This window comes from Excalfactoria chinensis, chromosome 4, assembly GCF_039878825.1.
Source record: "Excalfactoria chinensis isolate bCotChi1 chromosome 4, bCotChi1.hap2, whole genome shotgun sequence".
Classification (NCBI taxonomy): Eukaryota; Metazoa; Chordata; class Aves; order Galliformes; family Phasianidae; genus Excalfactoria; species Excalfactoria chinensis.
Genome location: NC_092828.1, coordinates 40,798,047 through 40,811,575, shown reverse-complemented (window position 1 = coordinate 40,811,575; position 13,529 = coordinate 40,798,047). Strand labels below are relative to the sequence as shown.

The 13,529-nt window shown below is 41.1% G+C and overlaps 1 long non-coding RNA gene across 1 annotated transcript in view; it reads left to right on the top strand.

The window, feature by feature from the left end:
• The window catches only part of LOC140252315 (uncharacterized), a 52,841-nt gene extending 42,000 nt beyond the window's left edge, over window positions 1-10,841 (top strand). Inside the window, exons 2-3 of the long non-coding RNA XR_011903604.1 lie at window positions 3,866-3,982; window positions 10,784-10,841. This is a non-coding gene — a long non-coding RNA (uncharacterized lncRNA). The remainder of the gene's footprint in view (window positions 1-3,865; window positions 3,983-10,783) is intronic.
• Window positions 10,842-13,529: the final 2,688 nt, after the last annotated feature.

Genomic DNA, 13,529 nt, shown 5'->3' with positions numbered 1-13,529 from the left:
GGCTGGAGTCACAGCTCAACCCCCTTTGGGGGCTGGCTGAGGGCAACCGGGGAAAGCAATATTGCCCTTTCTTAAACACAGAAGTTGTAATTGTGTCTGTCAGGAAACAGTCCTGCTGGTCTCCTGGATGCAGACCTAAGTACTAGGCAGGATCTGTCCCTAAACAAACCAATCTTTACCTGGCTGTTTGCAGCTCTCGTGGTTTATTTAATGAAACTTCCTAGTAAAATAGAGCAGCTGTTCATACGCCCCTGACAACAAACAGTCACAAAAATTGCCTTTGAATATCTCTAATTTGTCTGTAAGAGTCAGAACAATGGCAGAATAATGACAGAAATTGCTGCAGACAAAATATAACCCATTTGAAAACTAATAATCCAGCCTCTATCACCAGGAAAAAAACAGAGTGGGGGGAGTAGGGGGGCAAAAAGCAGAGCCCTCTGGTTAGAGAACTTGCGCTCTCAAATTCCTTCTGTCAGTGTAATGAGAGACTTCACCTTGCTCTTTTCTCAAGCACTGTTATTTACACAAAATCAAAGCATTTAGTATCAGCGTAGACAAGCTGTCTGCAGCAGTACCTCACCTGGAAAAACCACAGGAAAGCTGTTTTCTTCCCATCTGCTTCATGCCAATGCAAAACTATCCTTTTCCGGAAGCTAAGCATATTGGAAATAAGTACAAAGAAAAATCACCCCAGCACAAACTGCTTTATGGAGAGGACTTAAACTCCTTCCTCTGGCTTGCTCAGACATAGAAAAAGCTGAGGTGCTCAATAAGTGTTTTGCCTCAGTCTTCACGGTGGTCAGGCTCCCCATGTCTGCCAGGACCCTAAAACTCTAGGTGTGGGTGAGAGCAGCAGATTCCATCCCACTGTAACAATGGAACGAGTTCAAGACCTCCTCATGAAACTGCAAGTGTATAAGTCCATGGGGCTGGATGATATGCATCTCAGGGTTTTGAGAGAGGTGACTGATGTGGTTGCAGATCCACCTTCTATCATATTTGAAAAATCATGGCTGTTGGGTGAATTCACTGTTGACTGGAAAAAGGGAAACATTACTCCCATTTTTAAGAAAGGGAGAAAGGATGACCCAGGGAACTACAGGCCAGCAAGCCTCACCTCTGTGCCTGGGACAATCATGGAACAGATCTTCCTAGAAACTATGTTAAGGCACTTATGAGACAAAGAAGTGATCAGAGACAGCCAGCATGGCTTCAACAAGGACAGATCTTTCCTGACCAATCTGGTGGCCTTCGGTGATGGAGTGATGGCATTGGTAGACAGGGGAATAGTGATGGATGTCATTTTACCTAGACTTCTGCAGAGCCTTCCGCATCCTTCTCTCTAAATTGGAGAGGTATGGATTTGAAAGATGGATTAAGAACTGGTTGGCTGGTTGTAGCCAAAGGGTTGTGATCAATGGTTCTGTGTCTGCATGGACGTTGGTCAAAATTGCTGTCCCCCAAGGGTCAGTCTTGGGACCAGTGCTCTTCAATATCTTCATCAATGACACAGACAATGGAATCAAGTGCATCCTCAGCAAGTTTCCACATGACACCAATCTGAACAGTGCTGTCAATGATGTGTTGGAGGGAAGGGAAGCCATCCAGAAGGACCTGGACAGTCTGGAGAAGTGGAACCATGTGAACTTAATGAGGTTCAATAAGGCCTACTGCACGGTGTTGCATTTGGGCCAGGGCAGTCCCAGGTATTTATATGGACTAGGGGAAGATCTCCTTGAGAGCAGCCCTACAGAGAAGGACTTGGAGGTCTTGGTGGATGAGAAGCTGGACATGAGCCAGCAGTGTGTGCCTGCAGCCTGGAAAGCCAACTGTGTTTTTGCATTAAGAAAAGGGATGTACAGCAGGGAGAGAGAGGTGATTGTCCCCCTCTACTTGGCTCTTGTGAGGCCCCATCTGGAGTACTGCGTCCAGGCCTGCGACCCCCAGCATGAGAGAGCCACAGAGCTCTTGGAATGGGTCCAGAGGAGGGCCACTAAGATGATCAGAGGGCTGGTACAGCACTGCTGTGAAGAAAGGTTGAGGGAATTGGGCTTATTTAGCTTAGAGAAGGCTCCTGGAAGACCCTATTGTGGCCTTCCAGTGCTTGAAGAGAATGTATAAATGGGAGGGGGAAATGGCTGTTTACGTGGATTGATAGTAACAGGACATGGGGCAATGATTTTAAACTAAGACGGGAGATTTAGGTTAGATATTAGGAGAAAGTTTTTTATACAAAGGGTGGTGACTCACTGGAACAGGCTGCTCAGAGAGGCTGTGGATGCCCCATCCCTGGAGGCCTTCAAGGCAGGGCTGGATGTGGCTCTGGGCAACCTGGTCTGCTGGTTGGCGACCTTGCCTGTGTCAGGAGGTTGAAAACTAGATGATCTTTGAGGTCCTTTTCTACTCAGGCCATTCTATAATCCTATGATTCCTGGGCCTGAGCTGGGTTTCTGGTAAGACTAGAAGGCAGAAGAGTACAACTGGCTACTAGTGACCCATAACCTTTAATAAGTTTTGTATTCCTTAGGCTAAAATCTAGAGCCGGGTCTTAAAGAATTTGGGTGCCTAGAGGAGTGTCTGTAGAGTCCTGGGGTTTCCCGATGGCTGATTTTACAGGTGGGAAAAAGCAAGGAGCTGCTGTCAACCCTTGACTGTATAGAAAGCCCCAAAGCAGTGCCAGAAGCAGATAGAACTTGGACTTCTGTGTGCCTAACTTCCTTGTAAAAGTAAGAATTGAGTTCCTGAATCAGTTAAACACTGCAGCACTAGGCAAAGTGATGCTTAAGTACTTGTAAAACTTGTGCCTTGGAAACTAGATGGCATTGTAAGAGCCCATGCTTAACACAAACCGCAAGCTTTTGTCCTAGTCAATTCAATAAGGCTTTGTCCGGTATTGCTGAACGTGGGGGTAACTGTCCTCTCAGTACAAATGAAATGTATTTGGCTCTCCCTCCATTTTATAAGGAGATAACGGAAGAAAGGATTGCTGCAATTTGAGGGCATGAACCCTCATTTTCTCTCCAGTCCACCTAAATAGGAAAGAATTTCTTGTTGGCCTATGATCTTCCCTTCTGCAAGTCAAAGCCTTTTGAGTTCCTGCTGCAAGTAATGACAGTTTACTCACAATTTTTCAGCTGCATATGATACCCAAAATTGGCCCTCCTGTTGTAATGAAAAGCAGCCTGCCAATACCGAGGTCCTGTAAAAAAGAAAAAGCCAGGCTTTTGTAAGAGAAGAGTGTGTGTCTGTGGTAATGCTCCTGCATTGCTGTTTCCCTTCATGCCTCACCACAGGAGCAAACCAAGGCAATGTAGACTATTGTAAAGTGTTTACAGAGTGTTGCTTTTTCACAAAAAAGATTGTCAAGCAGTGACTGCATCAGTTTTTTTGGGTGGAAATAGTGGTATAGAAGGATTTTTTTTGTTAGTTTTTTATAGACAGCTGACGGTCTTAATTGCTCTGAAGCAAAAAGATAAAGAACAAAAAAAACAGCCACCAGAAAACATAAAAGCCTGAAATATCTGATATTTGGTGATGTAAATCATGGTGTTGTAATTCTGTGCCTCACTGCTTTATTTTTCCTTATCAAAATAAGTGTGCCTGAAACAACTTCTTAGTTGTGTTGCTGTAGACAACGAGAATATCCAGTAAATATCTCTGTTAGGCATTGATTTAATGTGAGTAGAATTTAACCTATACTTAGTATCCAGTACCTTAAGTTCTTTTCCTAGGTAAGGTAAGCCTGGAATAGTGAAAAGTCAGTTTGATCAATGTTACTCAAGGGAAGCTGAGAATCCATATTCATAGGAATTTTCCCTGCTGTTTACCTTTATACTCTGTTTTGTTGTTTTTTTTTCTTCAGGCTGTAGACCAAATGCTGTTTTGCTGTCTGAAGAGATCGCAGCAAAGGGACAGTAGTTAAAGAGGAACGATTACATGGTAAAAAGTCATAACCTTCCAGGATTCAGATTCTCAGGGGGTAAGTTTATCAATTTAATTGAATTAAAATATTCCAAGCTGTTTCTTCCTCTGCCACAGAGCTGCAATTCCCTGTGAAGGAGTGTCATGCATTGGTGATGTTGCAAATATGCGTGCATTTATAATGTCATCACTGAATAAGAAATGCTTATCCTAAACACAGACCATAGAAGGAAAAGCTTTCTAATTGGATTTTTCATGTTTATAGTCTCAGCTCCCTTTTATGTGTTGAATTTAAGCCAGCCTGTTGGAGGAAGCAGGAATCAATAGTCCTAACCAGGAGCAGCCCTGGGCACAGCCTGTGATGAGGCTGGTTTTTTTGTTACATTTCACACAGCTGTACTGCTCCTCTGGGGACAAATCCTCACCTCAGACATTATCATTTGGTCTCCTAAGATGCAATTTCCCAGTATCTACCAATTAACACAGAGACATTCTTCTTTATTCTGCTTGAAGACCTGAAATCATTCTCTGCTATACTTTCAGAGCAGCCCTTGTATTTGCCACGTGATGGTAAAGACTCCTAGAGAATGTTTAATGATTTTAAGCACTTTTTGTAGATCCAAATAAGTACCTTTATAAACACTTTACAGCAGTTTAAGGCTGTTGTGGGAATATTGCTATTTTCCCCATGCTTATTTCAGCTTGCTCAAGCCGTTATTTTGGATCTTTTCACTGTTTTTGTTTCATGGGTGATTTTTACGATGGCTAATAATTTCCTTAAGTATGTTGACACAGGTGATATGGCAAAACAAGTGGGCTCATCAAATCACTGACAAAACAGGCTTGTTTTTTGTGTGACTCCTTTAGATATGTGGAAAAGCAGAAGAGATGAAGGTGTACTGCTCCAAGCAAATGTTTTTTGGTCTTTATCTTCTACTGCCTCCTCTATACTCTGGAACATCCTTCTAGAGTCATCGGAGCAAAATGTGTTGAAATTAAGTAGAATTGTTTAGTGGAGGAAAATCTCAAAGATTGCTTTATTTTATTTATTTATTTTACCTTTGCTAATTTTCTTGCAAATTTAAGACAGACATTGTTTTCTCTCTTGTATTTTTTAATTCGATCAGCGATGGCTTCACTGTGAAGTCACATACATGAGATCACTAGACTTTGATCTCATGCATTGATGGTAATGGTTTTGTCAAGTACCTTGGCTCCTGGTTGATCCAGAGGTTTTAAAACAGACTTCTAAGCCATAGGTATGTTTCCTATGAAGCTGTTCAGTGAAAGCCTTTCCATGAAGTGTGAGTGCATAGATAAAGCAATAAGTGCTAAGGGGTTCTGGCTGCTATAATACGCTTTTTGTTTTACATGGGTAGAAGGCAAAGCAATGGCAGCTTAGACACAAGAGTAGGATATTTTTAGTTTCGGGAAGAGCAGTGTGGAGTGTAACTGCTGATGAAACAAAGGATGACAGCTTGAAATCTGTAAGAGGATATAATGTATGAACCTGTAGAAGGAACAGGATAAGAATCAGATATAATATTCCTGATAGCAGTGTTGAATTTAGAGTCTGCTTTTCGCACAAGAATAAGCTGTTGTGGACACCTTGCAAATTCCTATCATATTCATATGAAAATTCCTATAAAAGAAAGTAACAAGTATTTTACAGTGAATAAGCGCAGTATTGATGCAAATGTCCCTTCATATTTCCCTATACTAATGGATTCAGCAGGCTCTACAAAACTGCAGCACAACGTGGGGTTACTATTTCCTCTTCACCTCAACCGCTAGGAGTTACAGCTCCTGACCTTTAAAGATTAGGAACAATAAAATGCATTATTAAGAAGTAGTAAATTAACAAATAAATGCCCCCCTGATAAATCCAAAAAATAATGTTTTGAAATACTGCCACCTTCTGATAAGTTTGGGGCAGATAACTGAGTTGTAAGTAATTTGTCTTTTTTTTTAATCAACAGTAATTACTTATTTCCTGATTTAATAATGTTAGAACAATGTTGCACCATCTGTTGCAGTGCCAACTTTCACTATATGTGAGACTACGTGTATAGCAGTATAAAAGCAATGAAGAAAACGTACGATTTCTTACACGTGGTGGGAGAGACAGCCAGAAATGTGTATGAAGTTAGGAAAAGCATTTCACTGCTTCATGTTTGAGTTTAAGAATTTAAAACCATAATGCTTATGTTTTAAGTTAAACATACATTAAATCCATTGCGGAATTGTGGCTAAAATATTGGGATGACCTGCAGAATAAGCTTGGCCATCCTGTGTGAGGTGTGTGTATGGTGCATCTTAGCAAATCGGACTTCCCTCCTCCTAAGTAATTCCTGCCTCTGACATGAATGTGTATGCAAAGGGTAAATTCTTCACATTTTTACTTTTTAGCCTTCAGACATTTGTCCCCATAGCACCTTTGTGTATATTTCAGTTGTCCAGATGGCGCTTTATGTGTCCAGCCTCATACCATTACTATATTACTTAAACTTGGCAGTGATGCTTGAAAATAGCTTTTCCCAAGCTGTCTTTTCTTTGCAGAGTTCATCCAATTTCAACTCTTTGAATGTCCTTTGTGCTGTGACAATATATGCTTTGTACCTAAACGGCTACTACATCATTTAAATTCTCTTGATAGGAAAGTCTGCTTGGCAAAGACAGTAAGCCTTCAAAAGTATCAGAAATTAATACAGAATTTAAGCTAATGTGGCCTTAAAGTGTCTCAGAATGTGAACAGTCCAAAAACTGCATTTCTTTTGATTCACTTCAATTTCCTTAGAGTCTATGTTAGGCTCCTGTGAGATGAGGATGGCTGTGCTGTTCTCCCACCAGTAGAGTTGTTACAATTATGGCTGATTCCAAAATCAGCACATTTTTTCCATAGAGCGCAAAAATGGTGCACTTTTGTTGTAGTCCCAGTGCTTTTGTCCTTGGCAAAATGGGTATTTTGAGATGGTGGCTGAGAAAACAAGACTTTTCCTTGAAGGTTAGCATGGTGAGAGGACTTCCAGTAGCAAAGGGAGAGAGAAAAGATCCTCACTTTGAAGTTACAGCCTTGCTTTCTTATAACTTTATTCTATATCATAACTGATCCTACTCAGAGCCTCTGTGACTGGGTACCATGTATGGCAACTGGGGGACACGCAGTAGGAGTATGCAGACACAAACATGTGCATTGCTAAGTCAGAGAGGGCAGTGCTTGGGCAGGGAAAGCACATCAGCTGTCAGTGAGGATTTAGACCCTTCTTGCAGTCAGTGTATGTGTGTATACATTTTATTTACTTTCTCTTATTAATGTGCTTCTCTCACTATGCATGGCCTTGTTTCTGGCTTAATTTTATTTTTATTATTACTATTTGCTTTCAGTTCTCCACCTTGGTAATATTTGAACTGGTTACCTGTTCTCAGCCTACTTTTGGGTGTGAGAAATCAGGTTTGTGCTGCATTTCCACGATTTTTTCAAAAACACATAATCAACCTAAAGGGTTCAGACCCATATCAGTGGGGTCTCTTTCACTAAATGCAATGGCTGAAAATTGAACTCAACTATTTAATGGTACGTCAGGGAACCCATTTGCATGTACTGAAGGAAAGTATTCTGAAATCGGGCTTCAAAATCTCTTCTGCTTGTGGAATGACTTGTGCTTTGGCTTTGAAGACTCCCAAGTGGGTAAAATGGCTTGTGTTCAGAGAAAGGAACCAAGTCCTGCAGCAGAACTTGTGCTGCAGTCCTGCTGATATTTAGCAGGTAGATATCAAGCACTGCAAGGTACAGAGGAAGTGCCTTGAGTCCTGTTATCACCAGAAATGTTCCACTGGGAGAGGTGGGGGGGAAGGATTTGTTTGTGCCTGACTCACAGGTAGTTGTATTTTGTGAACTCCTGTTCTGCTTAAACCTAGATTTTTTTCCGTGTGAAAATGATAAATTGAGGATAACCAAGCATCTAACCTTTGGGAGTTTGTTGCCAGGTCCTAGAGATCTATTGCAAAGCTTTAGATCAACTGGAGTGTCATTACAAGCTGAAAATAAGAACTGTTTTCTCATAAGAGAGAGGAGCATGCTTGACTCCTAAACATCTGCTTAATGCAGAACGTGGAGCAGTGCTGCCTTCTATCATCCCAAAGAGTGTATCTTCCTGACTTGTGTCTAAACGTGGGCTGCTTCTTTCCAGTTTAATACAGAAAAATCTCTTCTGTTGAACAGTAAAATTTCATCTCTTGGGTTTCAAATATTGGACTATCCCAAATCTGACTCTCAGGGCTTCACAGACTCAGATGTGACACAAGCTTTGCAGCCAGATTTGATAGCAAGCTCCAAGTGTCTTTAAAACAGATCTCAACCATATGCATGATGTGACACTTCTGCTGTAGTATATTGAGCTCTGGAGAAGGCGAGTAACGTGATTGCCTTCAGCAAAATTGTCAAACAAGGAAATCTTTTAAAACTACATAGAAGGGGGAATGTAATAAGAGCCCTGGAAGGCAGAGGCTAAGAGAAGAAAAATTGGCAGGGAACATTAACATATACTTTTAACAAGCCTTTTCACAGAAAGAAGAATGACCCAGAGATTTGACTGTTGTAGTTCTTATTTCAGTGAATGGATTTTGTATGTGCTGCAGTGTAGGAAAGAAATGCCTGTTCCATGTTATTTTATGTTTCAGCTTGGAACAGCAAGACGAAGCTTCATTTAGACTATTGAGTCCAACCTCAGAATAATACAGTGTGTTGAGCTTCCAGGAAGTGAAAGGCATGCAGAGCTCACATTTCAGATAGTTTTAAGGATAACTCCTTGCCTGTTATTACTGTATGTCATACTAGACATAAGTTATTAGAAATGATTTGCTACAGTCTGCATTTGTATTACCTCCCAGGGACCTTTCAGACTGGATTTATGGAGAGAGATGCTTCCTTAACCTTTTTTTTTTTCCCAAAGAATATTACAGACTGTGGGACAAATCAAGGTTTGATACAATAAGGACTCCAAATTTGAAGTGCTAGCTGATAGAATAGTAAGAGTGTACCCTCCAGGGACAATTAGGGATAGCAATCCACAGGGATTGTTGTGTCTTGCAGCAATTCTTGCTGGTATTGGAGGGATTATAATTTGCTTTATGATAGAGGCTCTTGCCAGTGAGTCACTTAGCTGATCCCTTGCTGCTGGGAGTTTTGTGGAGACATGGCACAGGTGTGTGTTAAGAGCCCTTCTCGGTGAGCTGCAAGATGTGGATCAAAATCATAGAATTGCTCAGGTAGGAAAAGACCTTAAAGATCATCAAGTCCAACTGCAACCTAACCATACCACCCGAACTCCAACAAACCTCTGCTAAATCATGTCCCTGAGCACCACATTCAAACGGTTTTTAGACACATTCTCAGGGATAATGACTCAATCACTTCCATGGGGAGCATATTTCAGTCCATCATTTCTAGCTAAGAGTGGGCAGTGGTTTCCTGGGCTGTAACGGTTTAATATAAACCTGTAAATGTAAGCCTTCAGTTTTTTTTTATAAACCTGTGAAATAAAAACAAGTTGTATATTATTTGTGATGATTTTAGTTGTATGCATGGAGGCTCTGTGCTACACCATAGCTGTTTTTGGCTGTCATGTACAGTTTCTGGAAAGTGTTCTTTATCTTTCATCTTCCACTGCAACCTTTGTCTGCTTCCACATCAAGTATCTCTCAGATCATATATAATAGAAAACCTTTGCCCCAGAGATCTCCTGTGGGTGGCTTGCTCTGAACACTGTAGTTTTTTAGCATTGCTTTTTCTTTCTTTTCAGGGTTTTCCTTGCCTTTTGAGAAACATCTTGCCTGATTCAGGTTAAGTCACCCATCCTATGTCTTCTTGCTCAGATCTTACCTATCCCAGATGAGCATTGGTCAACAGCCTGGATCCCATGTATCTCAGGATCATGGGAAGTTGTATGACAGGTAACCCTCCTCTTGCAGGGAGGGAAAGAAAGTGATGAGCAGGGATTTAGCCTTGGATACACCTGGATAAGGTAGCTGCCTAGCTTATTGTAGAAACCTATTGCACTCTGGTTTGTGCTTCTTTGTGTATTACAATAACACGGACCTGGGTGGATGGATGAGAAAAGCTTTTCTTATGGAGATGTGAATAGACAAGTGCCATAATTAACAGCAATGACCATCAGCAGTGACCTTCCTTTGTGAAAAGCCCTGGGGCAGAGCCTGAGGCCATTAAGATAGCAAGCTTAATAGCTAGGCTATTTGACCTACAGTTCATTCCTAACATGAGCAGTGAGGATGTGAAAGACCCGTGCAAAATGTTCATAAGGGCAGTAGGGTTTGCAGCAACTGTTTAAGCAGATGCAGAACTGCAAGCATCACTTGTCCCTTCCAGAGAGAAAGCAACAGAAGTCTTTTGTACCTCTGAAGATATAAGCAATTGTAGGGGCATTTTAGTAGCCCCTAAATATTCAGGCAAGCAAAAGCCAATGCTTTGTTTTCAAAGCACTGACTAAAACACTCCGTTGTGCTGAACTTTGAGTAGAGGTTGCTCTTAAAGCTCATTTTTGATTACCAGCTCACAACAGAATCAGTTATTGCCCACTTTTAATGCCAACTATCAAAGCCATTTGTTTCCACACATTGCCAAGTGAATAGCTACAGATGTTTATTGCGCTGAACACAGCGAGACACTAACAAATCTGCTGTAACAAGAAGCAACCCACTGTAGTAGGAGAAGACTCTGAAACAAAGATCTTTAGACATCAGTCTGAAATACAGCCTTTTGTCATGTTTTCTGCGCAGCTGGCAATTTTACTGTATGACACAACAAATCTCTGTGTGAAATAGCTTCTTTTATTCTCTACAGGGAAAAAGACATGCTGCAGTAGAGTGTATTGGAGCAAAGGAGTGGACATTTACCTGCAGACAGAGCTTTTGATACTGTCTTATTCTTCAGACTTATAAAGCTAAGCCACACCTTTAATACCATATGTATGCTGCTCTGAAACATATGTTCTCAAGGAACAACTGGATGTTGTGTTGAGAGACACAGTTTAGTAGGAGCTATTGGTAGGTGAACAGTTGGACTTAGATGATCTTATAGGTCTTTTCCAACCTTGGTGATTCTATGATTCTCACCTGGTATGATTAAGTGCAATGCCAGGCATGACATTTTAAGTAGCCCTTTGCTGTCAGAAGGATACTTGGAATTCATATTAGATCCTTTCTAAATGCTGGGGCCCCGTCCAGCTAGCCCTGTCTAGCTGTGTTCTTCCAACTCACCACAGCATCTTATTGAGTGCCTGCTTAGTTTTCTCTGTAGATTCTCCTATCCCATTTCCACTGTTGATATTTAGCATATTGCTGAAATTCTGGTGGATTTTTCTGCTTCACGCACAGGATATTTCTGGCACCAATGCCATTTCAGTACAAAGAACACAAAGTTCTGGCTTCTACCATAAGCAGAGCTACAACTGATTAAAGAAAGCAGAGAATGGCTAAGTCACTGTTTTTGTTTGTTCAAAAAATGTAAAGCTAATGAAATATCTGTCTGTCCCTTCTATACTCCCTCACCCACCTCTCTGATATTTTCTGGGCGTGCTGGCTAATTTAACCAGGAATAGACATATAGACAGAGATCTTGTAGGTAATGCAAAAATCATAACAACATCTTTGCTTATCTGGTTATCTATTAGAAACAAAGATTACTGTGCAAACCTGCCAGTTACCACACATTAGAGAACTCTCAGGAAGGAGATGTAGTCCCCATCTCAGAAAAAACTTTTCAAATTAGACAGCAGAGATTCCAAAAGAAAGTAAACAAACAAACAAAAAAACCAAAAAACATGGCAAGGTCAGAGTAGGTGACCTTCTCACTGTTAGTTGTTCCTGTGTGGGCCAAATAACATCCTTTTTTTCTCCTCCTACAGGCTTTTTTTTTAGTAATGATTGTTTTGAGGCAAATATTTGATGTACCATAATACAGGTCAAGTGTTGCAACAATGGCAGTGTTTTTTTTAACTACTGAAAGCAAAGTCTCATTGAAGGCTAGGAAACTTTATTTGATGGTATCCTTGGAGGTTGGCTAATCTTTAGGTTGATAGATGTCAGTCTCCATAACTGCACGGACTCTGCAGCAATGTGGCTGGAGTCTCTGCAGCTTCTGAGTTAGGCTGCTGGAGGAGCAATGGGAACCACCACTCTGATAAGAAGGAGGTGCTGAAAAGAGCTCATGTTTTTTTTATAGGTTTTTCACATTCTGCTATTAAAAAAGTGAGGTTTCTTTTTTACAGTGATTGCAAGTGCACTTTTTAGTGCTTGGCCTCATCTCAAAGGCATGGTGCCATCCTCTTTTCAATTCTGTATCTTCTTTCACCTATGTGGCTTTCACTGTGCCTCTATTTGTGATCCTGTCTTAGCTCTGAACCTCTCCAGGGAAACCCTGCATACTAAGCAGTAACACTGGTTTGTTTCTGCAAAGTGAATATAAAAATTAATGCAAAAGAGTAAACCCTAAAGATTAAATTAAAATAACGAAAGAGATATTACTCACTAAAAGGAAATGAATTGACAACATTAAACCAGAGACCATGAATTATATTTTCCATGGAGCTAAGCTCCTGTTAGGCAGCTGTTTAAACAGAACAGAGGCACTGAAGGGCTCAGCCTCACTCTGTTCCCGTGCTTCTCTGCGTGAACAGAGAAGTTGCCAGTTTCTAGATTTGGCCCTTCTGTTCCCTTTTATTTACACTCGAAATCCTCATCCTAGTTCATCACTAATTGAGAAGATAAAGCCAGAGAGGACCTAGTAGCACAGGTATTGCTATGTGTGAGCAGACTAGTGATGGGGTGGGGGATGGTGGGAGTAGGCCCTGTCCTGAAACAAGCATTGATGAGGAATTTTCTCCATCAATGCTGGAATGCGGTCTTAATCCTGAAGAAGTCTGTTGCTGGGCCTGACTTCAAATTTTTTGTCAAGTGGCTGTAGTCTTCTCATGAGGTGCATATTTGATCATTTTTCTGAATGAGAGTGGATTTATAGCTCCTCTTTAGGCATCTCTTCCAGCTGAGACCTTGATAGTTCCCAGTATTAGATTAATGCTGAGCAGATGCAGTTCATGTCCATGCTGCAAGACAAAACAATGTCCTAATAATATTGGGGGATGTGAATTAATTACCAGTTATGACAAGTTTGTTCCTTCTTACTCTGGAGGATGAAACAAGGATAGGCTTCTCTTCTGTTCTTTGCATAGAAACATTCACAGGGTATGGGACTGCCTGCATATAATGTGGGGGGATGCAGCTGGGCAAATTCTTTAGGAGTTGTAGGTCAATGTTTGAATATCCAGGTGAAGCAAAGTGACCCCAAGATGAGACGGTATGCGAGGGGACATTTATACCTCATAGGGTTGAGTTGCTGTTAAGTCTGTAAAGGGCTGAAAGTATTTTAATATGATGATCTCATGCATCTGGAGAAAAGGGCTATCTGAAGGTAAAGATTCACTCACTCACATTCAGCTTTTGACACTTCTTTTTTATGGTACTTGGCAGGGCCTTTCTTTGTTGTAGCCGTATTTGTAAAAATGAAGACTTGAAAAAGATAACTAATATCT